General features: G+C 52.9%; 1 pseudogene across 1 annotated transcript; it reads right to left on the bottom strand.

Annotated features, from left to right (window-relative positions):
• Positions 1–1,331: 1,331 nt before the first annotated feature.
• Positions 1,332–3,718, bottom strand: LOC310830920 (dehydrogenase/reductase SDR family member 4 pseudogene; annotated as a pseudogene). The gene has a single exon. The product of its transcript is annotated as a dehydrogenase/reductase SDR family member 4 pseudogene (transcript).
• Positions 3,719–10,646: the final 6,928 nt, after the last annotated feature.

Here is a 10,646-nt window from a genome sequence, read left to right as displayed (position 1 = left end):
AGAGCCGTTGGAGGAGGAGGCGGTTTCCAAAAGCCACCGAAGAAATCGGATGTGGATGACAGTCTGTGTCGCAAGAAGGGCACGGGAGGCTGCTGGAGGGGAGGGGAAGAGGTGCGCGCAGGCCGAGCAGAGCCCCAGGAGCGGTCCTTCTGAGCTCCAGCTGCGGCTCTTTCTGCGCAGAGTTTTGTGGCACCTGAAAGCTCACCCCTTTTGTGGCCTCGAAGGTGCCACGGGGCGCTACCCCTTCTGCGGCTGCAGCCTCGAGGCTCCTGCCCAAACTCTCCCAACCAGGCGGGCAGAAGGCGGCTGCCACGCCAGGCGCTGCCTTTGCGCTCTCGTCTTGTTGGTTTCAGTTTCCTGCTCTGCAGCTGACGCGCAGGAGCTGCCTGACCCCAGCTGCAAGGAGAGAGAGCGAGCCGAGGGGAATTGTCTAGTCAGGCTTGCTTGCCTCCGCCCTGCAGCCCCGCTTTATGCAAAGAAGCAGCGGCAGCAGCACCCTCGAAGCAGCGCCCTCCAGCCACCAGGCGACAGGACCTGGTGCCCAATAAAATAATAACTCCTTGGGCAGGATTGATTGTTCTTTCCCCCCGACCCCAGTCTCTGCGCTCTGAGTCTTTCCGACTGGCTTTCCGACTTCGCAGTGGTTCAGTTTACTTGGGAGGAGATGATCCCAGCGGCTCCCGACTGCTTCTCTTGCTACCATCAACAAAATCCTGCTTGGCTGCCTGATTAAGAGTTCCCTGCGTGGAGAGCCACCGCCACGGACCGCCTGCCCTCTCGGCTGCTCCGCTCGCCGCCAGGGATGCTTTTGTGCAGGGGTGAGCTGCACCGAGAGGGGAAGAAGGAATGGACAGGCCCGCAGGGCTCCTGCTGCTCTCTGCCAAGGCCCGGCCAGCCAGCCCAACTCTCGCGGAGGCGCTGGTGCAACTGCCACGAGGGGGCCGGTCCCTCGGCTGCCCTTGCGGAGCTCGCAGCTGCTGCAGTGAGGGCGCAAGGTGCTGGAGGAAGCTGCACGCCTGCCGAGAGGGGCTGGATCAGTGCAAAAGGCTGCTCAGTTGCCCAGAAAGCGACACAGGAAGGAGACTGCACTTGCCCCTTTAGCCTCCCGCTGCAAGGCTGCTTGTCACATGCCAGAGGGAGCAAGCTTGTTTTCTTCTCCTCTGGAGGGCAGGACTCGAACCCATGGCTTCAAGAGGTGGGGGACTCTCCTACCTTGGAGGTTTCTAAGCAGAGGTTGGATGGTCGTCTGTCATGGATGCTTTAGTGGAGATTGCTGCATCGCAGGGGGCTGGACTAGATGACTCTTAGGGTCGCTTCCGGCTTTACAATTCTTTTTTTTTTTCCCAGTCAGAGACACACCTTTATTGTTAAAGTCGACAGAAAAATAAGGCACACTGGGAAACGAACAGGCGGGAAATCGCCACCGGAGCCACAGACCTGACCCCTCGCAAAAGACTTCCTGCGCCCCAATACTTTTCTGCAAAAGTGACCCCTAAAATCCGTAATACACACACACACAGACACCTCTCCCAGTGCTTGAGATTTTTGTTCTTCCAGAAGGGCCCCCCAGTTACACAGGGAAGCATTTGTAGGCTGTAAGGCCTGATTTTGTCAATCCGGGGCCTCCAGATGCCCCTGGACTACAACTCCCATCAGCCCCAGCCAGCAGAGGCTGATGGGAGTTGTAGTCCAAAAACATCTGAAGAGCCCAGGCTGGAAAAGACTGCTTTGGGTCATTCCCCATCCCAATGGGAACTGTGCTACCTGATGAACTTTATAGAGATCAGTGTTTCCCAAACTTGGGTCCCCAGCCGCTTCTGGACCACAACTCCCATCATCCCTAGTTAGCAGGAACAGTGGTCAGGGATGGTGGGAATTGTAGCCCCAAAACACCTGGAGACCCAAGCCTGAGAAACACTAATCTAGATGATACCGAAACTTCTTCCAACAAACCTGGACCAGGGATGGGCTGTGTCCCTATAACTCCCTTTAATTTGTTTTAAATCATTGTGACCCACCCTGGGACCTTAGGGTGAGGGGTGGGTAATAAACCAATCATAATTACCACCATCATACCGTATTTTTTGCTCTCTAAGACGCACCAGACCACAAGACGCACCTTGTTTTTGGAGGAGGAAAACAAGAAAAAAAATATTCTGAATCTCAGAAGCCAGAACAGCAAGAGGGATCGCTGCGCAGTGAAAGCAGCAATCCCTCTTGCTGTTCCGGCCTCCGTGATAGCTGTGCAGCCTGCATTTGCTCCATAAGACGCACACACATTTCCCCTTACTTTTTAGGAGGGAAAAAGTGAGTCCTATAGAGCAAAAAATACAGTATTTTTAAAAAACACATACAACCTCAAATGAGAGCCAGAGATCAATTTCCCCCTTGCCATCTTCCCATTTATTGGGAGGGATGTCTGTGTCTCGCCCTGTCATCTCTCCTCTGGGGGAGCAATTGTGCCCCCCACTTCCAGTAGCCAAGCACCCCTCCCCCCTCAGTCAACATCCCCACATCTTTATTCCTGGGGTGCATAGTGGGCAATGCAAAACCATCCAACTGGTCGTTCACATAGTTGAGTAGGAAGGCAGGCCGGACCCCCCCATCCCATCAGAGACGGGATGGGCCCCCCCCAGCCACCACCACGGTCTCCCCTGTGATGGAGTCGGCGTCCGGGGAACAGAGGAAGGAGACTATGCCAGAGCAGTCCGTCGGCTCTCCCATCCTCCGTATCCTCATGGTTTCCATCAATTTGTCCCCCGTGGTTTTGTCCTGCCAGAGAGCTGAGCTCAACTTGGTGCGGATCAGGCCGGGGGCCAGTGCATTGATGCGGATGTTTCTGGGACCGAGTTCGGAAGCCAGGGTGGGCGTGAGGCCCAGGAGTGCTGTCTTGCTGACGTTGTAGGGGCCCGGGACCAGAAACGGGGAATAAGCAGCGATGGAGGAGACGATAACGATGGAGCCGCCTCCCCTTTTCTCCATGTGAGGTACGACCAGTTTGATCAGCAGGGCTGCAGCCTTCACGTTGACGTCGAAAATCTTGTCCCAGACTTCTTCTGTGGCGTCCAGAGTGGAGCCAAAAATGGGATTCACTGCCGCATTGGAGACCAAGATGTCAATTCCTCCATGGCGCTCCAGGGCCGCGTTGATAAGGCGTTGTCTGTCTTCGGCCTTCCCACGTGGCACACCAACCCCGACACGCTCAGCTTCTCCGTCTGTAGCTCAGCGACGGCCCGGTCGACGTTGGCTTGTGTACGGCTGCTCACCACCACGTGGGCGCCATCTTGGGCCAGGCGGCGGGCAATTGCTAAGCCAATTCCCTCGGTGGAGGCGGTCCCCAAGGCCACCTTGTCGGCGAGGGTCCCCCGCGCCTTGGCCCCGGTGCTGTTCATCCTCAGGAGGCGACCAGGCGCTTGCTTGGGCTGCGCGGAGCTGGCGGGGGCGCGCAACATCCTGGCCTCGCGTGGGTCCCACCTCCCGTGGACTCTGGCGCCTGCAAGAAGTCCAAAGTGGCGAGGCTCCAAATCCAGCCTCCTCGCCTCTTCTTCTCCTCCCCTAACTTAGCACCGCCTGCATTGCAACAGATCCGTTTGCGTTTGCATTGCATTGCATTGCATTTGCAAAAATTGGGCTCTTGCCCAAATCAGGGCTCAAATCTGCCCTTTGCTCGCTTTCCGGCTGTGCGCCGACTCCTTTGCAACCAAGGATCGCCGCCCCGCCCCCCAACTCCTCCCGGCTTTACAATTCTATGATCCTAAGATGGCCAGATGTTCTCCCCATCTTGGTTCCTAACTGGGACAACGCTGCCTCTGCCGTTGGGACAACAAGCCCAGCCCACTTCCGAAAAGTTCTCAAGGTGCCTGCCTGGCATTGAACACAGGGGGAGGGGTCCGTTCCCCAAACATCCCTTTAAAAAAACACACAAAAACTTTTATTGATAAATGCAATACTTACAGACACAAACCAGAACACTAAACAAACTGATTATACATAGATACATGTACACCTCTCAACTTAGATTACAAAAAAAGAAAACACACATACAAACTAGACATACAGACATAAATTTGGACTAGCCTCCACCTATATGTGGCTTCCTTCGTTTCTTTTCGCTGTGTTATCAATATTATTTTTGACTATCTTATACCCACTTCTTCTTCGTCACACTCCAATGGGACCAAGGAACGGCGTGGGCGGGGCTATGCAGATAAAGGGGCGGGGCGGCTTCGTGGGGCGTCCGCGTGGCTCTTGCACGACCCGCAGAGCGAGGGACCCTTCTCGGGGGGCTCTCCGTTTCTTGGCCTTTTCACGACCGCCTGCAGGTGGGATTGTGGCCAAAGGATGGAGGGCTGCCCTTTCGGCCGGGTTGAGAGAGAGAGGGGCGCAGCTAAAAGCCCCTGCGACTGAGGGCGCAGCACAGGCAGGCAAACCCTCCAGTTGGGGGGGGGGGAGCCAACTGCCTGGCCCCATGCAACCCCCTTGGCTGGGTACATCACTGAGGGGGGGGGAGCGAGCAGCCCGTCCGCCTCTCTCGCGCGGAGGCGCGAGGGATGGAGGATGCGCCTAGGGGGGCAAAGGAGGCCACGCTCTCCACCTGCCACTTTCCGGCTCGCTCTTGGGCGAGGCCACCTGCCTTTCGATCTCCCACATCGGGCAGGATGCGTGCAAAAGAAATAGAAATACTTAGCTGACCAATTGCGAAAAATTTGCCAAGGGAGGCGAGCAGGAGCCTCGGCTTCCCCCTAGTGGCCCGAAATGTGCACTGCAGCCTCCCAAAGCAGGCAAGGGAAAGCATCTGGTAATTCCAGATGTAAGGAAGTTTTGTTTTTTAAGGGTTGGTGTTTTATTGTGTTTTTCTATCTGTTGGAAGCCGCCCAGAGTGGCAGGGCCACCGAGTCAGATGGGCGGGGTACAAATAACAGGATCATCAGCATGCACAGAGGATGAGGACGGCCACACACCTCCGTCCTTCCGGACTCAAGCATGAAGCTCACTGGGCGATTCTGGGCCAGCCTGGCCGACCTCACAGGGTTGTCGCAGGGATTAAGCAGGATAGCCAGAGTCTGCAGGGCAGAAAGGCCCAAGTATATTTTGGCGATGTTTTGCCAAAATTTATAAATTAAAATCCAACCTTTGTTGGAAATGGAACAAAGAACCTGGAACGATAATTCATATGTGGTGGGATTGCAAGGAAATAAAGAAGTTTTGGGGAGTTTAAGAAAATGCTTAAAAAATACCTTGATAAAAATCCCGAGGGTTGGTGGGCAAAGACATACCACATATGAAAAAAACCAATCTTTTTATATGCAACAACAGCTGCCAGGGTAGTGATTGCCACTAAATGGAAATCTTAAGACACACCAACAAAGGAAGAGTGGATTTGTAAATTAAGTGAGTATATAGAATTGACAAAATTAACTTCAATTATAAGATATCAATCAAATCAAAAATTAAGAATGGAGAGGAAGTATTTCAAAGATTATATGCCAAAATATTGTTCTAGAAATGACATGCTAATAGGCTTAGAATAAAAAATGTAAGCAATAACAAAACCAGTAAAGAAAGAAGGAAAAATCAGAATTTAACAAAAATAATTTATTATAGAATGTAAGGGGGAAAAGGTAGAAAGAAATATAAAGAAGTCGAATTGCTGTGGAGGGAAGTAGAGGGTGGGGGTGGGTTTTATAATTAAGTGTATAATTATGCAGCTGCTGTAATTTAGATATTATATTTTATGTGAGGGAATCATTGGGAATTTTGGTTATTAGGTATATATGTTAAGTTTCAGTAAAGATCTTTGGGGGGAAAGAAAAGAAAAAGAAAGGCCCAAGTACACAGGAGATGAGGCAGGCAGCTTAGGAAGCCGTTTGTTCCATGTCCTATTTTTTGCTGCTGTCAGATTCTACCCAAATGGTGCTGCAGGCAGCTAACGATGATGGTAGAAATATACTGTAATAACAAAATGCAATAGAGCAAGGGTGTCAGGACTGCACAGAATAAAGGAGAATACTCTTGCAGTGGCGTAGCATCGGGTTGCAGGGGGGGGCCCGGCCACACTGGGTGCAACATCTGGGGGTTAGGGTTAGGGGGTGCAAATCCATGAGTTGGGGGGCACAAATCCACGGGTTAGGGGGCGCAAATTACTTGCCTTGCCCTGGGTGCTGACAACCCAGGCTACGCCACTGTACTCTTGCAAAAAAGGAGCAAGCAGAGAGGGAAGCCCGCTGAGAAGAGAGTGGACCGTTTTATTATTTGTTTGTTTTTTAAACGCTAATGAACTCTGTTTTCTTAAAGCAGATGTGAAATGGCCCGTGGAATCCACCCACCCTTTCTTCTGCATGGGCGATTGTTTGTTGAAGGGCTTGTTCCTGAGCGAGAGACTGGAGAAGAGGTCAGTTGGCCCCCTGGCTCTCTGCCTGGGGAAGGCTGGGGAACTGCATGGATCGACTGGAGGGTATTTTGGGACTTTTGCTTTGATTGATTCATTGCACTTTATTTTTCATTGATACACCATTTGCCATCCCAGAGGTCTTTGGACCAAAAAGCCAAACATAAATAAACCCGGACAGAACACTTCCTCTGCCTAAAAGCCAGGCAAGGGGCCGGGAGAGGGAGATCGGAGGAGCTTCATGCTGAGCAATCTCCCCATACAGCTGCTGGGGTGAGGCAGCTGTACTCAGGCATCATCTTTTCAGGGCCACCAATGAAGTCCCCTTGCAGGTGGAGGGGTCCTCCTTCAATCCCTCGCGATGGCACAGAGGCAGTTGCAGCGGGCAGTTTTTAGCATTATTATTATTATTATTATTATTATTATTATTATTATTATTATCTCCTCCTGAGCATCTTCTGCCAGGGATCCTTTTTGGCCATGGGGGTGGGGGGGGTTGCCTAGTTCCTGTGCCCACACACAGAGGAGGACCTCCAGGGGGCATATTTGGAGGGTCTTATCAATGTGCACAGGGCATTGTCCTGGGAGGCAAGGGAGATAAGACTCCTTGCCCTGAAGATGGTGGGTTGGCAAGGTCAGACACCCCGGGGCTCCCTAAGGAGCGCTGAAACATCAGGGAGAAAGCTGGCAGGAAAGCACAACCCTGTTTCCTCCTTAGCTTCCAAGGAGCTGTGGAAAGCCCTAGGTGGGTGGTTTGCCCCCAGTGGCATAGCATGGGTTGCCAGGACCCACTGATGGGCTGGAACAAAGGGGCAGTAGCTCAGCCACCTACCCGAGTGGCAGCCATGGTGCCCTGTGAGCTTCAAGCATGGCAGAGAGCAGGACGGGGAATTGGTCTGGAATGAGACTCTTTCTAAAGCCCATGCAGAGGGTGCCCTATCAACAAGGCACCACCCAAATCTGCCCCCCAGTCCACCCAAACAAACATTGGAAGATTGGTTTGTGAGGGGGAGGATGCACTACTACTGTCTTTTATGTTTTCTTTTGAAATTTTGCACCCCTGAATTTTGCTCCCGGGGCAACTGCCCCATGGCCCTGCCCATAGAGCTGGTTCTGGCTATGGCATAAGAAGCCCTAAACAACAAATGCTTCTGGGCTTCATTTATTATAATACAATCAATTGTTGTTGTTGTTCATTCAGATGGGATTCAAGCCAGGAACTCCCACGTGTGGATGGAAGGTGGCAGGTGAAGGGGTGGTGGGTGGAGTGTCCTTCCTTTGAGGCCTGAGGAGGTGCTGGAGGCAACTGGAGAGATTCAACATTTTAAATAAGAAAGGAAGGAGAATAAGAGAGGGAAGCAGCTGGAGGAGGAAGAGGATGTCAATGCAAAGGGAGGAGGGGTGGGAAAGAGGGGCAACTGCAGGGTGGGGAGAAGAGAAAGTTTGAGTGACAGGAGAAGAAATTATGGAAGATAAGGAAACATAAAAAACTGGTGGAAGAGAAGAGATGGGAAGGGCAACTATAAAATTAGCCTTTCCAACCGGGAGCTTCTGCATCTGCAAGTTCTGCCAAAAAGGCCACTTAGCTTGAGAGAAACTGAACTGCGGGACTCCCTGCCACAAGGCAAAAGGCTGCAGCAAAGCACTTCGCAATTGTCAGATTTGTATCAATAGAAAAAGGTATCTGAAGCTGCCTGCTGACAATGTTAAATTCCACCTCTGTTTTGGCCAGGCCCCGTTCCTGAACGGCCTTTTTTGTGACGCGCGGGGGCTCCATAATTTCCATTCTCTCCAGGCGGGTAGAAAGCTGGAGGTTTTAAGCTCTTTGGGGGAGGCCCTTCTCTTGGTCGCCCCACCCTCACTGACATGCTTGATGGGGACGCAGGAGACGGCTTTCTGGGCGGCAGCTGCTCCTAGACAACTTTGGAACTCCCTGGCTGAAGAAGCCAGACTGGCTCCCTCCTTGTTGTCCTTCTGTCAGCAGGTGAAGACCTTGATCTGAAAGGCTTTAGGGAAGTGGCTGCTTTTAATGAAAGGGCAGGGTATAAATACAGGATACAACCGCCACCACTTTATGCATTTGCCATGTGCTGGCACAGATAGCACTGATAGCATTTTGATGGGGTGGCACTCTTCTGCAAGGCAGGGGGTGGGTGCCAAGCACCGGCCTCCTGTCCCTTCCCCTGCTTTTAATCAGTATAAAACCCACAGGGAGCTCTGTAGCAGACGAGCCCCTTGCAGAAAGCAGAGCTTGGAGTCGGCTGACGGGGCAGCTGGGCGTGTTGCACGGCACTGTGCTGGCACAACCTCAGCCATTGCCCATCACTTAAATTTCCCAGGGGAATCTTAGTTCGCTGTGGCATGGCCTGTGCCCAAAGTGCTTCCAAGTACCTAGCAGCAAAGAGACGGGTGCCAGGCAAGGGACCTGGAGGCCCCAGGGGCCACCCAGCTGGTGCTGCCAAGGCCCTGGCATGGGACCAATTCTGCTCAAGCCTGGAAAGCCCAGGGCAGCCACCTGGCTGGGGCTAAGGAGGTCTGGTCAGCTGCCCAATGGGAGATGCCATGGGGAAGGCAGGCAAGCGACACAACGCAGGGAGTCAGCAAGCTGGCTGTGTTCTCCAGCCCTTGCCAGCCTGCAACCCACTGGGGGCAGCTCAGGGGGCAGCTTGGAGGTCAGAGCCAGCTGCTGCTCTGGGCGTCCTCCTCCACAGACCGGTGGCTGGGGAGAGGCGTGCGCCTCCCTCCCACACAGATCAGCTGGGCTTTGCCCAGTGATGAGGAAAGCCCCTTCCCTGGGTGATGCTGCCATCCTTCCCACTTGAGACGGTGCCAAGCCATCCTGGATTTGGGCAAGGTGCCCAGTCAACCCCAGAAGGTCCTCCTGCCTCCCTATGGTAAGGGGGTGAGGGGGGGTCATCACTGGGAGAGAAAGAGAAAGAGCCCTTTGTTTCAGCTTTCCCCAAAGTGGGGAGCGGTGGAGGACACTCATGGGCACCAAAGGACCAGGGAGCTTTTTGCTTCATGTGCCCGCTCCCATTCCCTGAAGATTCCTGGCCCTGGATCTCCCCAAATCGGCAGTCTCCTGGGGAGAGGGGGTGGGCCCCCACAGCAAGGACCAGAATTGGGCAAGGGCAACCATTGGCACTTCCTCGAGAAAGGGACTCGGGTAGCTGGCCGTTGCCCCTTCCTGCACGGGCCGTTTGTGCCTTTCTCAAAAGCTTTGATCCTGCTCTCCTAGCTGCCTGAAGAGCCCTGCAGGAACAGTGGGCCAATGGCCTTTCTAGGCCCATGTGCTGTTTTCATGGTGGCAAAGTGGCAGCTGCCCCAAAGGGAACCCTGAAAGCAGGACCCCCGTGACTCCCAGCGACTTGGCATTCAGGGGGCATGATGGGCAGGGCAGCTAGGAGGTTTCGAAAGCCCCCCTTGCCTGTCAGTTTGGCTAGACCTCTTTTCAGGCCAGCCCAGTTGGTGGTCATCATGGCTGCTTGTGGAACAGAATCCCAGAGTTATGCGTAGAAATAGTACTTCCTCTTGTCTGCTGCGCATCTTCCAGTGCTCAGAGTTCTAGTATGATGAGGCAGAAGAATTTCTCACTCTCCATTCCATGCACAATTGGTTACACACACACACCCCGCCATGCCTCTTACTTGCCTTTTCTCTAAAAAGCCCCAAAGGTTGAGACCTTTCTTTATCTTGATCACTTTTGTTTCTCTTTTCTGAGCCTTTTCCAACTCTACAACATCCCTTTCAAGGGACGCATCCAGAACTGTGCACAGGGCTCCGACTGCGGCCCCACCAGAGGTTTGTTTAACCGCACAGTGATTCCTGAGGTTTTATTTTCAGTTCCTTTCCTAATGATCGATCCCTAGCATGGAATTTGCCTTTTCCCGCAGGAGTTAAAATCTTTATCAAGCCATCTGCTGTGGCCCCAAATTCTCTCATTCCTGGTTAATCACTGCCAGTTCAGACTCAAGAAGCATATATGTGAAATTAAGATTTAGTTATTTTTCTCTTGGCATTTACCATTTCACCTCCACTCACTCAGATAGGAGAGGTCCTTTAGCAGCTCCTGACTGTCACTTTTTTATTTCACAACCCTGAACAATTTAGTATCATCGGCAAAATTGGGCCCTTCGCTGCTCTCCCCAAAGACCAGATCATCTGCCAACAAGTCGAAAAGCACAGAGGCAGTGTGGCCCAGGAGTTAAAGCCTTGGGTTGTGACCTGGGAGAGATCAGGTCTACTGACTGCTGTTTTG

This window comes from Podarcis gaigeae (assembly GCF_964106915.1).
Source record: "Podarcis gaigeae genome assembly, chromosome: 14".
NCBI lineage: Eukaryota > Metazoa > Chordata > Lepidosauria > Squamata > Lacertidae > Podarcis > Podarcis gaigeae.
The sequence above is the reverse complement of the archived record's forward strand: the minus strand, read 5'-3'. Positions and strand labels throughout refer to the sequence as shown.